At 43.3% G+C, this 22,221-nt stretch overlaps 1 protein-coding gene and 1 non-coding gene across 2 annotated transcripts in view; both read left to right on the top strand.

Moving 5' to 3' along the window:
• The window catches only part of LOC137626160 (dystroglycan 1-like), a 388,225-nt gene that overhangs the window by 110,554 nt on the left and 255,450 nt on the right, over nucleotides 1-22,221 (top strand). The gene's annotated exons all lie outside the window — the stretch shown is intronic.
• On the top strand, nucleotides 9,373-9,491 carry LOC137629939 (5S ribosomal RNA). The gene has a single exon (XR_011041620.1). It is a non-coding gene; the product is annotated as a 5S ribosomal RNA (ribosomal RNA).

The following is a 22,221-nucleotide window of genomic DNA, read 5'->3' as shown; positions in this document are numbered from 1 at the left end:
ATGTGCTGAAATGTTAGTCTGAAGTTCGGAGGGCTATTCATGATACTTATAACATATGTGATAGGTACCAGATGATCTCCTGCTACTACTGTCAGAGGTATGGACATCTTGAAAATGATTGCAAGTCTAAGAATGATGATAAAGTCTGCGGGAAATGTTCAGGAAAACATTCCACCAAGGAGTGTAATTCACAAGTGTCAGTGCACACCAACTGCACAAAGTTAAACAAACCAAGTGACCATATAGTAGATACTAGAGAATGCAAAGCTTATGACTAGGAATTGAAAAGACTTGCAGAAAATACTGATCATGGTTACTAAGGATGTCATAAACTGTGGCTATGTAAATATACAATCTGTAGGTAATAAGACTATTCAAATTTGAAAATTGATAAACGAGAAATATTTGGACATGCTAGCATTATCTGAAACATGGTTGAATAACTTGGACAAGGCAGAGATCACTGAAAGACACCCACCACACACAACTTTCACATACTGAGAGAAGGTAGGTCTGGTGTGAGGTGATGAACTCTTTATTCATAAAGTTACTCAAATCTCAAAATGTTGAAAAGAACTAGTGTAACAAGTTTTGAATATATAGAAATAAACTTACGAAAAAAAAAAAATCCTTTGTAACAGTCTACAAACCTCCAAGAACAAACACTAGTATCTTTTTTGAAGAATTTGCTGCTCTCATTGAGATGATTATCATAGAGAAAAACCAATTAGCTATCTTAGGAGACTTCAGTTTTTGGATGGATGATGCATCAAATCCTGACGCTTTGGCATTTGAGTTATTAGAATCATATCGACTAGTGAATAATGCTGATTGCACAACTACTTTAACTTAGCATACGTTGGACCTAGTTTTAAGTGATGACATGAATAATATTGTATCTGATATGAAAGTTGAAGAGGAATGTACTATCTCCCCAGTGCACAAAGTTATTACGTTTAGTCTACCTCTACGGAAACATGCATTAGTAAAAAAAATAAACTTTAGACATCACATTTTTTTCCTACCCTATTTATTGGGAGCTAATTGTGTTAACTGTCTTACGACCACTTATAATAAAGTGAGTAAAAGTGTATATGATACCATGTGCCCACCGATGGCAAAGACTATAACTGTAAAAGACCAATCTCCGTGGTTTGATGGAGAGACTTCGGTAAAAAAGAGGGAAAAAAGATGTAAAGAAAGTGGAATAGGTTAAAAACAAAGTACTTGGGTAAGTTACAAAACTGCTACATGTCAATATAACTACCTTCTAAGAAGGAATAAAAGTGAATACTATAAGAGAAAGATCCTCGAAGCAGCAAAAGACATAAATAAGTTTTATCGTCTCCTGAATGGTATAATGGGAAATGTAAAAGAAAAGAAGCTACCTGATGGATACAGTGACCAGGAGCTAGCAAATAAATTTCTAGTATTCTTTAAAAACAACATTGAAAATATAACCAGGTCATTTGTAAATACTCAACATCAGATTAATGATACACCAGGCAAACACAAAATTAATACGATTTAACAACATAACACAAGATGACATCATCAGGATTATCAAGAGAGCAAAGAAAACAAATTGTGCGATCGATCCTATGCCAATATCTGAAGTATTTGGAGAGAAACTTTTCTAGTCTAGCCAAAATAAGTGAGAATAGCACATGCAAGCATTGATGAATGTAAGTTTCCTAAATCTGAGAAAATGGCTATAGTCACACCAGTTCTAAATAATGCTCTGGACTACCTGGAATTAAGCTCATATAGACTTATTTCAAATCTATCCTTTGTCTCAAAAGTGGTGGAATATGTAATTCTTGAACAACTAGTCAGTCACCTAGAAGTAATAGAAGCTTTGCCTGACAACCAATCTGCTTATAGAAAACTATACTCTACAGAGACAGCCATCTGCTTTGTTGTAAATGATATGCTGGAAATGATGGATGAAAATAAATGTGGTATTTTAATATTACTTGATCTCAGTGCTGCTTTTAAAACAGTTGTGCATGAACTGCTACGAAATGAGCTACTGTTCATCGGCATTGAAAATCAAGCTTTCGAATACCTAAAAGATTACTTGGTTGGTAGAAATTACTGTGTACAAATTGGAAACTCATAATCATCATATGAATTCTTAAACAGAGGGGTATTCCAGGAGAGTGTACTTGGCCCAATCTTATTCTGCATCTATACTATTGGTCTGTCGAAAGTACTACAAAGGCATGGTTTGAAGTTCATACTATTTGCAGATGACACAATTTTACTTCTCCATAAATGATATAATGACACTACTGAAACTCTAAACCAAATCCTTGATAGTGTTAGAGAATGGATGAGATTTAAACAACTAAAATTCAATGAGAACATGGTGGTGGATAAGAGAAACAGCGTGAAAAGCTTGGGTGATATTCAAATGCACATAAATAATGACTCGGTGCCGATATCTAGTAAAGTTCGAGATCTAGGTGTATTTCTTGACTGAAACCTGTCTCTCAATGCCCAAATAAATAATGTAGTAAAAACTGTTGGTTATCATCTAAGAAATATTGCATTTATAAAAATGTACCTGGATGAAAATTCTGTAAAAAAAACTTGATAAACTGTGTTATTTGCAGGATTGACTACTGCAACTCCATCTATTACAATTCACCAAAAGTGCAACTTTAGAAATTACAAAACATAATAAACAGAGGAGCAAGACTTATGAAAGGTGTCCCATCTAGAGAAAGGATCACCCCCATACTAATTTATTTACACTGGCTGCCGATAAAAGTGAGAATTGAATTTAAAATATGTACAATAACCCACCAAGTTATCAGAACCGGTTGTCCAAAATACTTAGGAGAATTGCTACATGTTGCGCAGACAACAAATCGTGTCGACACGTGAATAGTTACATGTGGTTTCAAACTATTGTAGCCTAGATGTAAGGTTAATGTAGGCTCCAGAGCCTTTAAATATGCGGCCCCCAGACTACACAATAAGCTCCCACGAGACATCCGAATGATTTAAGACATTAAGATTTTCCTGAGGAAACTGAAGACTTATTTCATCAGTTATATAACAGTGACGATTTAACAGTAAATGAATAATACGTTATATGAAACGTTAAATACTTTGAACGAACAAGGTAAAACACCAGTGGAGATCCTGTAGAGAGTTGGGTTCCCCTGCTGTATGGGACCGGAAAAGCAGCTGTAGGCATCAGCTGATCTCAAGGTCATGCTACCGTATCGCAATGATGTGCACGCACAGTACAAATTGTTTACTTTTTTTTTGACTGCTGCTTATATAATCTTCTTCACTTAAAACCTTTTCATAATAAATATTACATCAGCACCAATATGATAATGTTTCTTTAAATTTGTATGACTTTCAAAATTTTAGGTTTGATTCTCGACAGCAAATTTACTTTTGAGAAACATATAAGGTCTGTGTCTTCTTCAATTGCACAAAAAATAGGCTTATTGAGAAAGTCTTTCAAGATTTTCGGTGATCAATCTATTCTGAAGAAGTGTTTTAATTCTTTCATTCTACCTTGTTTTGAGTATTGTTCTCCTGTCTGGTCTTCAGCTTCTGATTCTCATCTTAATTTGTTGGACAGAAACTCACGGTCTATTAAATTTCTTATTCCTGATCTAGATATTAATCTCTGGCACCGTCCTTCAATTAGTTCATTATGCATGTTGCATAAGATTTTTCATAACTCTGACCATCCTTTACATTCAGATCTCCCTGGATAATTCTATCCTGTTCATAATACTAGGCAGGCACTTAATTCTAATAGCCAGGCCTTCTCCATCACGAGGCTCAATACTACGCAGTACTCTAGAAGTTTTATTCCAGCTGTTACCAAGTTGTGGAATGATCTTCCTAATCGGGTGGTTGAATCAGTAGAACTTCAAAAGTTCAAAGTTGGAGCAAATGCTTTTTTGTTGACCAGGCGGACATGAGTCTTTTTATAGTTTATTTATGACATATTTGTTTTTGATGTTGTTAATAGTTTATATATGACATGTCTGGTTTGACGTTGTTACTTATTTTAGAATGATTTATTTTTAATTTGTTCTCTTAATTTATTTATTTCCTTATTTCCTTTCCTCACTATGCTATTTTTCCCTGTTGGAGCCCCTGGGCTTATAGCATCTTGCTTTTCCAACTAGGGTTGTAGCTTGGATAGTAATAATAATAATGATAATAATTGAAAGAAAGTTATCCAAAAGTGCTAGGTGAAACGAGTGTAAGGACGATTCAGAAGCGTATTAGTGGCGATCTGGGATTTAAGAAGGTGAAGGCAAAGAAGAAACCTCTCGTGACTGAGAAACAAAGGAAGGCAAGGGTTGAGTTCTGTAAGAAGGTTAAGGAGTGGCCGTTAGAGAGAGTGAGAAAGGTCTTGTTTACAGACGAGGCCACGTTTTACATTTCTGACCCCGCAGGCAAAAAGGTCTGGGTCAAGAAGGGTGGCGATCCCTATCACCCCAAAGCCACTGCTAAGACAGTAAAGTTCCCCCCCTCTTTGATGGTCTGGGGTGCATTTGGATACGGTGGTGTTGCGGATCTTGTGGTGTTGCCAAAAGGACAAACAGTTAATGCGAATGTGTATTATGAAATTTTGAATTTTTATTTGCCAGACGCATTTGAAAAGACTGGCACTGAAATCCTCCAGCAAGACGGTGCCCCTTGTCACACTGCAAAAATTATTAAGCAGTGGTTGGGGGATTGTGAAGTGGATTATATAAAAGACTGGCCTGGCAACTCTCCTGACTTGTCTCTAGAAAATCTTTGGGCAATAATAAAAGCCAAGCTCAGGAAAAAGGACACAAAGACTGTGCCAAAGCTTGAGGAGGCCCTGAAGGAGTGTTGGGCTGCCCTTGACCCCCAAATTTGCAGGAACCTTATTGATAGTATACCAAAAAGGGTCTCTGAAGTTATCAAGAGGAAAGGCCTACCCAGCAAATACTAGAAGAACAATTGGTGAGTGTTCACATACAGTTTTCATGCATTCTTTTTCAGGGGTATGATTTTTCTTGTTGCAAAGGGGGTCGCGGCAATCACGACCGGCGCTGACTATATATATATATATATATATATATATATATATATATATATATATATATATATATATATATATATATATATATATATATACACAGTGGTACCTCTACATACGAATTTAATCCGTTCCACAACCGACTTCGGATGTAGAAAATGTTCGGATGTCGAAGCGAATTTTCCCATAAGAATACATTGAAATAGGATTAATCCGTGGTTGAGCCCAAAAACCTATGATAAATTCTTAATAAACTACTACACATAATTTTCCATGAGAATAATGCACACTAAATTAGATAAGAGACATGTAAAAAAGAAGAATTATCAAAAAATGATAAATAAGAAACGGGTTTTTAGCGTCACTTTACCTTAGAAACTCCAGCGCAGGTGTTGTTAGTCTTGCTATGCAGAGGAAATGGACGGTCGGCGAGGAGGTAGAGAGGTTAACTACGATAAACGTACACTACCGTAACTCATTCTAACTTACACTAAGTGAACTTTAACATAACTTAGCTTATTTTTTTTTTTTATATTTTATATTTTTTTTTTACATTTTCTTTTTTTATTTTTGATGATTAATTTTAATCACTTTCACTCTCTACTCTTAAAATTGATTGAATTTTTTTCTCTTAAGTCTTTGCGGTTTTCTTTGAACCACTTCCTTCCTCTTCATCACGAGTTTGCTTCGTAGTTTTTTAAAGAAGCTATCGATAGAAAGTTGCTTGGTACAGCTTTTCAGAATGTTTCGAAAATAAGTTAGGGAAACATCATCAAACTGCGCAACTACACGACAAACCTGCAATTTCTTTGGATGGTATTTGTCGATGAAGTCGACCACGTCTTGATATTTTCCTTACACCTCTTTTATTTGCGCCGAACCTATTGCAAGTTCACTCATGCTTTTTAATAATTCCTTGCTTTACTTCTAAAGAAAGCATTCCCTTATTCCTTTTCTCACCACTACCACTACCACTTGCGAAACTAAGCCTTTTAGGACCCATGATTTACGTAAAATACCGTAAAAGGATGAACGTAAAAAATCACGATTAAAACACAGTTAATAGCAGAACGCACAGGGCACAACCAAACGAAGCCGAGAGAACAGAGGAATGTCCTAAGCCACGCTAATTGAGGGTCCCTCCGAGGTCGAAGTGCTGCCTTCTATCGGCGGAAATAAAAAACACGTCAGGCGCTATGAGCACCGACTACGCGTACGAGTATTGTTCACTTCGGGTGTCGAAAAAAAAATTCTGGTGTAGAGTAGGAACGTGTTCGAATTGTACTTCGCGTGTCGAAAAATTCGGATACAACCGGTACGACGAAAATTGCTTACTTCGTGTGTCGAAATAAAATTCGGGTGTAGAGTAAAAAATTTGCTCGAATATTACTTCGGATGTTGGAAAATTCGGATGTAGATACGTTCGGATGTAGAGGTTCCACTGTATGTATATATATATATATATATATATATATATATATATATATATATACTGTATATGTATATATATGTATATATGTATATATATGTATATATATATATATATATATATATATATATATATATATATATATATATATATATTTTTTTCAATATTAATCTTACCCGATAATCATGTAGCTGTCAACTCCGTTGCCCGACAGAATTCTACGGAAGGGTTACGCCAGCGATCGCTATACAAGAGGGGGGTGTACTCACCAGCGCCACCTGTGGCCAGGTACTGCAGTACTTCTTGTTGACACCACCTCAATTTTTCCTCTGTCGTGCCTCCGGCTAGACCTACATGGATACGCTGTTGATTCTGGAGTTTTTGCTCACGATTTGGTGATGTATTTGCTCTAGAGTTTAGCTTTCGCTATTCAGGAAGTTTTATCATTAGCTTAGCTAGCTTTTGGAATTAATTTGATTAATTATGGTGACGAAGAGAGTATGAACTCTCTTTCACTTTTATATGGCCGACCCTTCCCTTAGACGGAAGTGTTGGTGTCTAAGAGAGTATAGACTCTCTTTCTTAATTTTGCTTAACAAAAGTTATAGATTTATTTTATATCTCTCCGCCTTTTATAGGCCTCTTCGATTAACTTCCTTTTATTATAAACTTATTAAAATTAATTTTTATATTTGTTTATTTTCGACCTTTCCTAATAGTAGGCGGTCTTTTCTTGGTACCGAAGTTAATTAACATTGAGCCCGTCATTTCGGTTTTACCTGTTAACATATTATGCTATTTTAATGTTTTTGAAAGAATTTCTTTGATAGTCTCGTACTGTTTTCAAAGTTGAACTAACGTTTTGTTTTGTCTCTGCAGTTGTTGACGTTCAGAACGTTCAACTTGCGCTCTATCGTTACGATAGAGAGAGAATTTTCACGGTGTCACGTTGCAGTAAGAGTAAACCGTTTCTAGCGTTTTGTTCATTCTTTCTTAGCTTAATGGTTTTAATCTAATAAAGGAACTTTTTATTTGGGAAATCTTTCAGTTTTTTTCCTTTAACAATAATATGTTTTAACGATATATATGATTGGGCTCTTCTCTCAGGTTCTAAGTCAAGAGAGAGAGAGAGAGAGAGAGATAGAGACGGAGGGAGAGAGAGGAGGATAAACGTTTCGTTCAAGCGAGTAACGTTGTTATCGTTTTTGCTCTTCTCCCTAGTCTCTTTAGGGGAAGAAGGTAAACGTTTCTAGAGTTTTATTCTTGTTCTCAAGCTTTATGCGGTGAGAGATTTTAAACGTAGTTTATTTGATCTAGTGTTTAGTCTCTTTCCAGCCACTGAATTATTTATCTTTCATTAGATTTTTCTGTTACATTGTAATTCTGTTTTCGCAATTACTAACTTTTAAGGAAGGATAGAATTGCGTGTTTCAGGTACAAACCACTTAAAGTTTCGAGTTCAGTGAAATAAGTGCAAACAGAAAATCAAAAGTGATAAGTGATAAGCGCAAAGTGTTACAGTGTTGCGTTCGAGGGTTCGTCTGTTCGTGCCAGTTGTTCGCCTAGTCTGGGACCTCTTACAAGCTCCCAAGCTCAGGGGAGAAGTAATGTCGAAGGACTTATGGGTTCAGCAGGCCTTGATCGACGAACAGACGTTTTCCCTCCGTGGTTTCGGGTGTATCTACACACGTTGCCGACGTGATCACCCCACCCACACAAAGACGTGAGAGCCCTTTTATTCCTCGTCTGCGGAAGAGGTTTCTCGCAGAAACCATGGACCAAATCTTGCAGCTTTTAAGTGCAAGTCGGTCCCTTCCGCACAAGTCCAACTCCTAGGTGTAGCCATTAGCCCTGGGTCAGTTCGGAATTGCTGCAGTACGACAACTGCACACCTCCCGGAGAGGCAAGGTGGTATCGCAACAGGCAGTAGCTCCGTCTGTTGCCGCACCAGCTGTTTTAGACCCTCAGTCTCAACGGACAGTAGCTCCGTTTGTTGTTGTCTTTCTTTAACTCTAGTGGTCTATGCTGCAGACAATGCAGTCTCAGCTTGCGGTGTTGATGCAGGAGTTTCAATCAGAGAAGGTTAATACACCTCCTCCTGCGAACGCTCCTCCTCCTCTGCGCAGTACAATCTGCCAGACGTATGAGGCTGAGGTTCCTCAAGCTACCTCCATGCGTGAGCTGCCGCGTTGGGAGTTGCCAGATACCAGCGCTGTGCAGCAACCTCCACTTTCCTTGAGGCAGGAGCCTCTTACCACGCAGCAACCTCCTCAACAATGGGGGCAGGAGCCTTATGCCTTACAACCTCCTCTACCCTTGAGGCAGGAGTATCTTGCATTACAACTACCCTCGAGGCAGCAACCTCTTGAGGTACGACAACCTCTACCATCCTTGAGGCAGCCACCTCAACTCTCGCAACAACCACCTCCACTTTCCTCGAGGCGAGAACCTCAACTCTCGAGGCAAGCACCTCAAGAACCTCAACTCGTGAGTCAAGAGCCTCTCTCTGCGCAGCCACCTCAACCCTTGAGGCAAGCGCAACTCTTGAGGCAAGCGCAACTCTTGAGGCAGGAACCTCATGCTATGAGTCAGCCACCTCAACGCATGCATCTGCCACTTTCTCCTCAGCTTGAGCCTCTTCCCATTCAACTTGAACCGCAGTCTATGCATGAGCCTCTCTCTGCGCAGCTACCCCCTCAACCCTTGAGGCAGACGCAACTCTTGAGGCAGGAACCTCACAATGGGCTCTCGTGGCATGGTTGGTTTCGACCTGGCCTTTCATTAGAAGGGGCTAGTGTTCGATCCCAAGTATGAGGTAGAAATTTATTTCTATTTGAACACGATGTTGTGTTGATATTTATCCATATTGACTCATTAGAGGTAATTTGAAGTCAACGGCCATACCACGTTGAAAACACCGCTTCTCGTCCGATCAGCGAAGTTAAGCAACGTTGGGTCTGGTCAGTACTTGGATGGGTGACCGCCTGGTAACACCAGATGCTGTTGGCATTTGAATTACTACCAATTGTGTCACGTGGTGGCCCGGGGAAATCTGGTAAAACTCTCTGGTAAAGAGACTGATGTCTCACCAGGTTAATCCTCGGACAGCTAGATTAGTGTCAGGTTCAGATTTCTTTTAAGCAGCATGAGCCTCATCCCATGCAGCATGAGCCTCATCCCATGCAGCATAAGCCACACGCCATGCAACATGCTCTGCTTACCTTACAGCATGCTCTACATACAGCATGCTCTGCATACAGCATGCTCTGCATACCTTACCGCATGCTTCTCAGTCACACATCTTTGGTTGTTGCCAACTCACTAGACTGTCAAGCAGTTTCATAACGTTGCCTTCTAGTCTGCTGCTTTTGCACCAGTGAAACCCTCACTGAGAGAACTTAGCTTTTCTCGGATATGGTTCCTGTAGATGAGAAAGTGCTATTCTCCCTCCTTCTGATATTCCCTTGAGGACTCTGTCATTTGGAGAGGAGCCTTTAGCTGCGTAGCCTCCTATGGACTTTTATTTAAGCATAACATGCTTCCAGGGAAGGTAATGGTTCCACTTCAGTCGCTAACCCCGTCTGTTACCACACCTGCTCCCATAGACCTTGAGCTGTGTTGCAAGACATGCAGTCCAAGCTTAGTCCTTGTTAGAGGATTTTTTTGTTTACGGAGTCAGTGTGTCACTGGGAAGACGTTCAACAACCAGCAGAAGTGACTTGTTGTGACGCAGTGCGGCAACCTCAGCAACCCGATAAGGAGTTGTCTGTACGACCCAGACAGTCTAGACAGCTTCGGGTTGTCACTGTACTTCCTCGCTTCCCCATGGTTGACAGTTCACAGACTGTGCAGCAGTACCATGATCTTGTGTCCGGCTCCGTCAGACGACTGGCTTTTAAGAGCTCCCACAAGTCGTCGCTGTCTGGAGATTCTCAGATGGACTATGGATCTGACCAAGGAACTGGGCCTCCTGGTCAATTTTGAGGAGTCCCAGCTCGTCCCATCCCAGACCATTGTCCACCTGGGTATGGATCTTCAGAGTCGAGCTTTTCGGGCTTTTCTGTCGGCCCCAAGGATCTTCCAAGCCCTAGAATGCATCCAGAGCATGCTGAGAAGGAACCGATGCTCAGTCAGGTAGTGGATGAGTCTAACAGGGACACTTTCATCGCTGGCCCTGTTCATCGTGTTAGGGAGACTCCACCTCCGCCCCCTTCAGTATCATCTAGCTGCTCACTGGATAAAGGACATGACGCTAGAGACGGTCTCAGTTCCTGTTTCCGAAGAGAGGAGGTCTACTCTCGCGTGGTGTAAGAACAGCTTTCTTCTCAAGGAAGTCTACCTTTGGCTGTTCAGAAACCCGACCGCCGTCTCCTCTCGGACGCATCAGACACGGGCTGGGGTGCGACTTTGGACGGACAGGAATGCTCGGGAACATGGAATCAGGAGCAAAGGACACTTCACATCAATTGCAAGGAGTTGTTGGCGGTTCATCTGGCCTTGATAAACTTCAAGTCCCTCCAGCTTAACAAGGTGGTGGAGGTGGACTCTGACAACACCATAGCCTTGGCTTACATCTCCAAGCAGGGAGGGACTCATTCGTGGAAGTTGTTCTAGATCGCAAGGGACCTCCTCATCTGGTCAAAAGATCGAAAGCTCACGCTGGTAACGAGGTTCATTCAGGGCGATATGAATGTCATGGCAGATCGCCTCAGCCGGAAGGGTCAGGTCATCCCCACAGAGTGGACCCTTCACAAGAATGTTTGCAGCAGACTTTGGGCCCTGTGGGGTCAGCCAACCATAGATCTGTTCGCTACCTCGATAACCTAGAGACTCCCGTTGTATTGTTCTCCGATTCCAGACCCAGCAGCAGTTCACGTGGATGCTTTTCTGCTGGATTGGTCCCATCTCGACCTGTATGCATTCCCGCCGTTCAAGATTGTCAACAGGGTACTTCAGAAGTTCTCCTGTCGCAAAGGGACACGGCTGACGTTGGTTGGCTCCGCTCTGGCCCGCGAGAGAATGGTTCATAGAGGTACTGCAATGGCTGGTCGACATTCCCAGGACTCTTCCTCTAGGAGTGAACCTTCTACGTCAACCTCACGTAAAGAAGGTACACCCAAACCTCCACGCTCTTCGTCTGACTGCCTTCAGACTTTCGAAAGACTCTCAAGAGCTAGGGGCTTTTCGAGGAGGCAGCCAGAGCGATTGCCAGAGCAAGGAGAACATCCACTCTCAGAGTCTATCAGTCTCAAGGGGAAGTCTTCCGAAGCTGGTACAAGGCCAATGCAGTTTCCTCAACCAGTACCACTGTAACCCAGATTGCTGACTTCCTGTTACATCTAAGGAACGTAAGATCCCTTTCAGCTCCTACGATCAAGGGTTACAGAAGTATGTTGGCAGCGGTTTTCCGCCACAGAGGCTTGGATCTTTCCACCAACAAAGATCTACAGGACCTCCCTAGGTCTTTTGAGACCTCAAAGGAACGTCGGTTGTCCACTCCAGGCTGGAATCTAGACGTGGTCCTAAGGTTCCTTATGTCATCAAGATTTGAACCTCTCCAATCAGCCTCTTTTTAGGACCTCACATTAAAAACTCTTTTCCTCGTGTGCTTGACAACAGCTAAAAGAGTAAGTGAGATCCACGCCTTCAGCAGGATCATAGTTTTCACATCTGAAACGGCTACATGTTCCTTGCAGCTCGGTTTTTGCTAAACGAGCTTCCTTCACGTCCTTGGCCTAAGTCGTTCGAGATCCCAAGCCTGTCCAACTTGGTGGGGAATGAACTGGAGAGAGTACTTTGCCCAGTTAGAGCTCTTAGGTACTATCTAAAAAGGTCTTAACCTTTACGAGGACAATCAGAAGCCTTATGGTGTGCTATCAAGAAGCCTTCTTTTCCAAGGTCTAAGAACTCAGTTTCTTACTATTCAGGCTTCTGATTAGGGAAGCACATTCTCATCTGAAGGAAGAAGACCTTGCTTTGCTGAAGGTAAGGACACATGAAGTGAGAGCTGTGGCTACTTCAGTGGCCTTCAAACAGAACCGTTCTCTGCAGAGTGTTATGGATGCAACCTATTGGAGAAGCAAGTCAGTGTTCGCATCATTCTATCTCAAAGATGTCCAGTCTCTTTACGAGTACTGCTACACCCTGGGACCATTAGTAGCAACGAATCCAGTAGTAGGCGGGGGCTCAGCCACTACATTCCCATAATCCCATAACCTTTTAACCTTTCTCTTGAATACTTTTTATGGGTTGTACGGTAGGCTAAGAAGCCTTCCACATCCTTGTTGATTTGGCGGGTGGTCAATTCTTTCTTGAGAAGCGCCGAGGTTAAAGGTTGTGATGAGGTCCTTTAGTATGGGTTGCAGCCCTTGATACTTCAGCACCTTAGAGTTGTTCAGCCTCCTAAGAGGAACGCTGCGCTCAGTAAGGAAGACGAACTTATTAAAGGCAGAGTAATGGTTCAAGTCGACTTCCTTACCAGGTACTTATAATTTCATTGTTATTTTGAATAACTGATAATATGAAATACGGGATACTTAGCTTCTTGATATACATGTACACTGGTTTTCACCCACCTCCCTGGGTGTGAATCAGCTACATGATTATCGGGTAAGATTAATATTGAAAAATGTTATTTTCATTAGTAAAATAAATTTTTGAATATACTTACCCGATAATCATGATTTAATTGACCCACCCTTCCTCCCCATAGAGAACCAGTGGACCGAGGAAAAATTGAGGTGGTGTCAACAAGAAGTACTGCAGTACCTGGCCACAGGTGGCGCTGGTGAGTACACCCCCCTCTTGTATAGCGATCGCTGGCGTATCCCTTCCGTAGAATTCTGTCGGGCAACGGAGTTGACAGCTACATGATTATCGGGTAAGTATATTCAAAAATTTATTTTACTAATGAAAATAACATATTATGTATATATATATATATATATATATATATATATATATATATATATATATATATATATATATATATAACGAATTTTGAGCAAAGCAAAAAATCTATTTTTGGGTGAGATAGCCATGACGTCCTGATGGAAGGTTCCTTCAGTAGCTTCCTAGGGTATATTTAACAACAGTGGATATTCCAAGAGAATTAAACTAAAGGTTATCACAGAATTCTAACTTCTGGTGCGAGTACCCTAAAGGTTTCCCTCTAGGATATCGTATATCAACAGGGGACGCATGTATTAACACGCCACATAGCTATCTGCACCCCATATAGAGTTAACACTTTGATATGGAAAGGTGGCTGAGTAACTAAGGGCCGTTCCAAAGTTACTTTCATCCGTGGCTACTTTTGGTACTCGAGACGTAAACGAACGGGCGCCATTGCTAAATGACGTCACGTCCGTCCTCATCCTGAGCTCAGCTTCTACCAATCTCTGCGATACAGTAGGTCAGGGAGGGGCCTGAAAGGCTGAACTAGAATAGACGGGAGGGTCCATCAGGACGTCATGGCTATCTCACCCAAAAATAGATTTTTCGCGATCCGTTTTTGGGCTCAAGCCATGACGTCCTGATGGAAGTGTACCAGAGAATTAATGTATCGTGAATTTTTACCCCTTTTATCCAAGTGCCAAGGGCTTTGAACAGAATTATAGAACATGTCCTTACCAGAGAGTCTATGATAAACTTGCTTCCCGCCCCCCTGGCAGGGAAGTCCTGTTGGACATAGAACATCTCGAAGCGATCATTGAAGAGCTACTCACCCGGTGGAGAGATCATGCTGGACTTGGAGACAAGACAAAGGTTAATATTCGGGTAGGAATATTATCAAGCATAGGTAAGTATATAGCATAATTGCTACTCCCCTGGAGGAGAGATCATGCTGGTCTCGGAGACAGGACAAAGGTTAATATTCGAATAGGAATATTATCAAGGCATGAGTGAGTATATAACATAATTACTTATATTATTCTTTCTGATCATCAGTAAGGAGGTAAATGAAACTATAACAATCGTATATTTCTTGATAAGGAATAGGAGCGAAAAGAGACGCACATGGAAATAAAATAGACATTTTATTTTTAGGATTGCAGATCATTATGGCAGTAATTACAATAATGATTATAGAATTTATTTACAATAATAAAGAATAATGTACATAGAAATGAAAGACGGTAATCTTGATTCTGAAAAGAAAAACTTGCTTTTTAGAAACACCAGTTCCAGAGGAATGCCAGTCTTTTAAAATTCAAAGAAAACACATCATGCCCTAGGGCATGTGGCACTCATGTAAAGTCTATGACATTTCACCTTGATAAAGAACAGTCTATTAGAAACACTGAGTGTCCATTAAATCACTATGTATCACGATAGGGTCAACACAGGCACCCGTAGAGTTAGAGTCCCAAGTAACTCACTGTTTTATGAATAGAACTTACCTGGCAGTTATATATACATAGCTAATAATCTCTATTTCGGCAGAATTTTTCTAAACGTGGCAACCGCCTTGTGGTGGTTGGGTGGTAACACCCGTTAAAGGGTGGTAGGAGGAATCATTCCCGTTTTCTGTTCTTCAGTTCATCTCTGCCGCCGGATCGACAACACGTTGGTCCGTCATTAAGAGTTTTTCTTCGCTTTCCCTGTATCGGTGTACCAGTCTGCTATTTGGTGAAGTACTCTGATTTGTGGTTTTGGCAATCGTGTTTTTGTTATTTCTTTGCTTTTTTGCTGTTTTCATTATGAGTGAAAAGAGTCATTACCGTGTCTGTGCGAATGAGGAATGTAAGGTTCGACTACCGAAAATGGCGGTAGACCCTCACACCGTGTGTTTGAATTGTAGGGGTTTTGTTTGTGCCCTTAATAATAGGTGAGGGGAATGTAAAGTTTTGGATGAAAAGGATTGGTTGATTATGAAGCGCTATGTGCGTAAACTAGAGCTCGATAGAGTTAGGAGAGCTTCTAGGTCTAAGTCTAAGTCTGTTAGTGGTAAGGAAGACGAACTTAGTGTAGATTTATCTTTTGAACCTATAATTGATTCCTCTTTGGAAGTTGATCCTTCCCTTGAGTTAGTAACTCCTGCACCTCCTACAGGATCCGTATCTGCGGATGACCCTCGGTACGCTAGCTTGGCTGCCGAGTTGAAGGCCATTAAAGAACAACTGGAGGCCTTTAAAGGTAAGGATAGTGAAAGTGCTTGTGTTAGTGCAGTAGAGGTGGCGACTGACCAAACCTGTCATTACCCTAGGCCTAAACCTCTACCAAGCTCCCTGGACCAAGTGAGAAGGTACGTCGATGACCGAAAGGGGGTGAGAGGTACGTACCCTCGGTCAGCCGTCGCCTCAAACAGCCCTGTTGCCGATTCCCAGGCTGTTCTTGACCGTCACGGAAAAGACGTGTCGGATATGTTAATTTCTTCTCCGAATTCGCCCTGACGTAAATGGAAGTTTGAAGCGTCAAGACCTACTAAGAGGAGATGGAACCGCGACGAACTGTCTCGTTCTTTCTCTCCCGGTTCTAGCAGTTATGAACCTTGTCCGTCGGAGGATGATTTCGACTCTGTGCCTGTGAAAAGGGCGAAGCCTAAACCTACTGCCAAAGATCCTCCCCCTTCTACGAGTGTTATTTGTCAACCCTCTCCTTCGGGGCCGCAAGACCCAGCTGATGTTGCTAAATCCTTTATGTCTGTCATGCAGGAACAACTTTTTACGTTAGTGCAAGCATTTAGCCGCCCTCACGCCCAGTCTGGTAGACGTAAAGACGACTCGTTACCTATTAAGAAGTCTGCATCTAAGAGAGAACGGAGTTCTTCTCTAAAGAAAACTTCTCCCTCTCTGCGCCAGGATGAGGAATGTGTGCTTTCGCAAGGCAATACTTCTTCTCGATACCAGGACGATACGGTTTCTCGTTCTCGATACCGAGACGATACTATCTTGAACGAAACTGCTTCTCGTTCTCGATGCCAGGACGATAGCGCCTCCCGTTCACGATACCAGCACGATACCTCCTCTCGTTCGCTTCGCCACGACGATACCGCATCTCGTTCACTATGCCAGGACGATACCTCCTCTCGTTCACAACGCCACGACGATACCGCCCCTAGTTCTCGACGCCTGGACGATACCGCCTCTCGCTCTCGGCACCAGAACGATACTGCCTCTCGTTCTCAGCGCCAGGGCAATACCAGCCTGCCTCTTCGGGACGATACTGCTTCTCGTTCCAAGGATTCTTCTAGCGCTGGGCTCCAGAATGCAACCCGTCTTTTGCAGGACGATTCCTTTGATTTGCCATTGTCAGATTCTAAGGAATCTTCTTCTCGTTCGAAGGATGTTGCAGATGTGGATCAGGACCTTGAGGAGGTTTCTGATGGCGATGATAATCCTGCTGACACTGCTGGAGATTACAAAGTTCTCTCTCGCTCCCTTCTTGAACTTTTTGGAGAGGAATTCCAACCTGCTGCCCCTCAATCTCCTCAATCCCAATTTAACAGAAAGAAGGCCAAGAAACAGTCGGCCTTCATCAAGATGAAACTGTCGATTTCCGCAAAGAAGGCTCTTGCAAAGATTGATGACTGGATGAAGGAGCGGAGACAAGCAGTTAAGTCTTCCTTCTCGTTTCCACTAGCTCGTCTTGCTTCAAAAGTGGGTATGTGGTATGCAACTGGGGAACCTTTGGGTTTTGGAGTGCCTTCCTCCTCCAAGGGTGACTTCTCTGGCTTAGTGGACTCTGCTAGAAGGCATGCCCTCAACTCGGCCAAGGTCATGTGGTCGATGTCGGAGCTGGATCATCTCGTCAAAGGTATTTTTAGAGCCTTTGAGGTTTTTAGTTTTCTAGACTGGTCGCTTGGGGCTCTGGCAAGGAAAACTGACCAGATGGAAGGAACTAGGGACCTTACCAGTATTATGTCCTGTATGGACAAGGTCCTCAGAGATGGGGCGAGTGAGTTGGCTGCGCTGTTCTCGGCTGGGATCCTAAAGAAGAGTGCCCAGCTTTGCTCTTTTACTTCAAGGTCTGTTACCATTGCGCAAAAGTCTGAGCTTCTTTACGCCCCCCTGTCTCAACATCTTTTTCCTGCAACATCTTTTTCCTGAGTCCCTGGTTAAAGACATTACGCTTTCACTGGCCCAAAAAGCCACCCAAGACCTTTTATCTCGTTCTGCTTGTAAGCCCTTGGCAGGCACTCCTTCTTCGAAACGGGAGGAAAAGAGATTCCAGCAGCCCTTTCGGGGCAGGACTACTTCTTCAAGACCAGATTTTAGAGGAAGAAGGCAAGAATCAGGACCAAGATCTACCAGGGGTTCATTCAGACCTCGCTTCAGAAAGTGAAGTTCGTCTCCTCCAGACAGTAGGCGCAAGACTGTCAGGTTTTTGGCAGTCTTGGAAGAGGAGAGGGGCGGACACCTGGTCCCTCTCAGTCATCAAGGAAGGATACAAGATCCCCTTTCTGAAGAAACCTCCTCTCGCAGATGCTCCGCTGGCCTTAGTAGCCCGGTACACAGATCCGGGGAAACAGGAGGCCCTAATAGACCTAGTCAACCAAATGCTAGACAAGAGAGCGATAGAATCGGTTCGGGATCTATCCTCCCCAGGCTTTTACAATCGCCTGTTTCTGGTCCCCAAGAACTCGGGCGGATGGAGACCCGTCCTGGATGTCAGCCCTCTCAACGTCTTTGTGGAGAAGACAAAGTTCTCCATGGAGACGACTCAGTCGGTGCTGGCATCAGTACGTCCAGGGGACTGGATGGTGTCCCTCGACTTGCAGGACGCGTATTTCCATGTCCCCATCCATCCGACTTCAAGGAAGTACCTGAGATTTGTAATGCAGGGCAAGTGCTTCCAATTCAGAGCTCTTTGCTTCGGTCTCAGCACAGCTCCTCAAGTCTTCACCAGGATAATGGCGAATGTGTCAGGCTGGCTGCATCAGGAGGGGATAAGGATTTCCTTCTATCTGGACGATTGGCTGATTCGTTCACGATTGAGGGAGAAATGTCTGGAGGATTTACGGAAGACTTTTATGATGGCTCAAGATCTAGGCCTGGTCATCAACAGGGAGAAGTCTCAGATCAAGCCGAATCAGACTATTCTCTATTTGGGGATAGTTCTGAATTCAGTTCTTTTTCGGGCTTCTCCCTCACAGGAAAGACAGACCAAGTGTCTCGTAAAAGTCTGAAGTTTCCTGGACAAGAAGAGGTGCTCAGCGAAGGAGTGGATGAGTTTGCTGGGGACTCTATCCTCCCTCGAACAGTTTGTCTCTCTGGGGAGACTCCATCTAAGGCCTCTTCAGCACTTTCTTTCGAAGACGTGGAACAGAAAGACGCAGGAAGACTCCTTTTCCTTCCCCATTCCAACAAAAGTCAAGAATCTTCTGAAGTGGTGGCTGGATCCAGCCTTGTTAGGGGAAGGGATCTCCTTACACATGAAGAACCCAGACCTAGTGTTGTTTTCAGATGCATCAGAGTCAGGTTGGGGGGCAACACTAGGAAGCAAGGAGGTCTCAGGCTATTGGGAAGGAATTCAGCAGGGATGGCACATCAACAACAAGGAGCTGATGGCCATTTTTCTGGGGCTAAAGGCCTTCAAAGACTTGGTGTCTGGGAAGATTGTAGAGGTCAACTCAGACAACACCACAGCTCTAGCTTACATCAGAAAGCAAGGAGGGACTCACTCTCTGTCTCTGTTCGAGACAGCAAGGGAGCTCCTTCTTTGGGCGAAGGAGAACAAGATAGGTCTGCTGACGAGGTTTGTTCAGGGACAGAGAAATGTGAGGGCGGACATGCTCAGCAGGAAAGGGCAGGTCCTTCCCACAGAAGGGACCCCCAACCAACAGGTCTGTCAGAGTCTCTGGAGGCTGTGGGGGAGACCCCTCATCGATCTTTTCACCTCCAACTTATTCAAGAGGATCCCCAACTATTGCTCCCTGGTTCCGGACAAGGAGGCAATAGCAGTACACGCCTTTTTGATGGATTGGACGGGGATGGACACATATGCCTTTCCCCCCGTTCAAGATCATCAATCTGGTAGTCAGGAAATTCGCTCTCCTCGATTCGGGACGAATGATCCTGATAGCTCCGTTCTGGCCGATGAGGGAATGGTTCATGGAGGTGGTGGACTTGTTGATGGACTTTCCAAGAAGCCTCCCTGCAAGTCCAAAGCTGCTCAGACAACCCCACTTCGAGAGGTATCATCAAAACCCCCTCGCTCTCAATCTGACTGCCTTCAGACTATCGAGAAGCTCGTCAGATCGAGAGGATTTTCAGCGCAAGCTGCGAAAGCTATCGCCAGAGCGAGGAGGGTCTCTTCACAGCGGGTCTACCAGTCCAAGTAGGAGACTTTTAGGGCTTGGTGTAGGAAGCACAAGATTTCTTCATCCACTGCCTCTCTGAGCCAGATTGCGGATTTCGTGTTGTACCTCAGGCAGGACGCTAAGCTGGCTGTGTCCACTATCAAGGGGTACAAGAGTATGCTCGCTTCTGTCTGTCGGCATTGAGGCTTGGACTTGTCTCGCGATAAGGACTTACATGAGCTCTTGAAGTCTTTTGAGACAACCAAGCAGGTCCAGTTAAAGCCCCCGTCTTGGAACCTTGATGTGGTTCTTAAATTTCTGTGCACCAAGAGATTTGAGCCCATCTCACAGGCTCCCCTTAGGGAGGTTACAAAGAAAACCCTCTTCCTTTTGGCCTTAGCAACAGCTGAGAGAGTCAGTGAAGTCCATGCAATTGAAAAGCAGGTAGGCTTCAATCTGAATGGGGCAGTTTGTGCCTTAAGATTAGACCTTCTCGCTAAGAACGAGAACCCTTCTAAGCCCTGGCCAAGGACCTTTGAGGTTCCTAACTTGACCAACCTAGTGGGTTAAGAGCAAGAGAGGCTCCTCTGTCCAGTACGAGCCCTCAAGGCCTACTTGTCTCACACGAAAAATGTGAGAGGCTCTTCTAGCTCCCTGTGGTGTTCTGTGAAAGATCCTCAGAATCCCCTTTCCAAGAACGCTTTGTCTTTTTTCCTGAGGGAAGTTATAAGAGAAGCGCATCTCTTGTGTGAGGAGGAACACTTCGGACTTTAAAAGTGCAGGCTCACGAAGTGAGAGCCATTGCGACCTCGCTTGCTTACCGCAAGAACATGTCGGTCCGACAAATTATGGATGCGACATTCTGGAGGAGCAACTCTGTGTTTGCCTCTCATTACCTCAGAGAGGTGAGAGTGGATTATGACAAATGCTATACCTTGGGCCCATACGTAGCTACGGCTTCTGTATTAGGCAAAGGAGTTACTACCTCCCCTCAACCTTAGTTTTGTATACTTGTGTGTAGGTTGGTGTTTTTATTGGTTGTCTGAGGACTTCGACTTGTGTACAGTCACCTCAGTCTAGTTAGATAATTTTTATCTACTTTGCAAAAGTTAGGTGGTTGGTTTTGGTAAGGTTGCAGTTTTTATTTTGGGCAATAGGTAGTCCTGAAGTCTAGTCAGATTGTTGGTCTCACCCCGTTGACAGACTCGATTGAGTGTTTTCAGCACTGCAGGTCACATCCTGGCTGACACTCCTAAGGGAAAAGCGACTCAAAGGCAGGAACCTTTGAAGTCAGCTACCTTAGCAGGTAAGGAATCAAGGTGTTTATCCAACAGCTTTTTTGGTTGTTTCCCCAACGATGTTTACTGTCTATCACCCTCCTCCAAGTGTGTTAATCAGCTATGTATATATAACTGCCAGGTAAGTTCTATTCATAAAAATGGAGTTTTTATGATAAAACAAAGTTTTATGAATACTTACCTGGCAGTTATATATACATTCGAAGGCCCACCCACCTCCCCTCAGGAGACAGGTCGGGCATAGATGAACTGAAGAACAGAAGACGGGAATGATTCCTCCTACCACCCTTTAACGGGTGTTACCACTCAACCACCACAAGGTGGTTGCCACGTTTAGAAAAATTCTGCCGAAATAGAGATTATTAGCTATGTATATATAACTGCCAGGTAAGTATTCATAAAACTTTGTCTTATCATAAAAACTCCATTTCTATGCAGATTTAAGCAGCAGGTTGCATAACACTACCAGCAGCTACCACGAAATGCTTTACTTCGTGCACTTGTTTTGCGTAGTGCTTGAAACAAACGCACGATGATTTGCAGCCTGTAAAGCTCTTGAGGCTTTCGAAATCCATACTCTGGAAGAAGTTCAGAGAAGAAGCGACTTTTCTAGGATCGTGACCTGCGGGCGTACTGTCAGGATCCGCTCTGCGAATGAAGTAGGTGATTTTCGCTCTTAGTTGTTTCAGTGACAGGTCGCTACCCGATGTTTCTCCTTTGAAGAGTTGTCCTCCACCAAAGTCTGAAGTTCTTCGAAGATAGACCTTAAGACTCTCCATTGGGCATAGAGAGACGTCTTCCTTCAGGGGGCAGATTCTCCAAGGGCCCCATCTCTTGGTTGGTAGTTCATTCTTAGCGAGAAACCTCGGATCGGGGAAGAGGGTAAGATCTCCTGTCTCGGTGAACAGGATATGACCCTCTTCTGTTGATAATGCCACTATTTCACTGACTCGGGCTCCCGAGGCGAGAGCAAAAAGGAAGATAACCTTTTGAGTCAGGTCTTTCAGAGGGCACGAATCGTTGTCCAGGCTAGAAGCAAAATGGAGCACCTTGTCCAGGGACCAGGAGATAGGTTTTGGTGGGGGTGCTGGGCGTAGTCTACCGCATGCCTTTGGCAGTTTATTGAAGATATCGCTGGACAGATCAATCTGGAAGGCGTATAGGAGTGGTCTAGTCAGGGCCGATTTACAAGTGGAAA

This window comes from Palaemon carinicauda, chromosome 2, assembly GCF_036898095.1.
Source record: "Palaemon carinicauda isolate YSFRI2023 chromosome 2, ASM3689809v2, whole genome shotgun sequence".
NCBI classification, from domain to species: domain Eukaryota; kingdom Metazoa; phylum Arthropoda; class Malacostraca; order Decapoda; family Palaemonidae; genus Palaemon; species Palaemon carinicauda.
The sequence above is the reverse complement of the archived record's forward strand: the minus strand, read 5'-3'. Positions and strand labels throughout refer to the sequence as shown.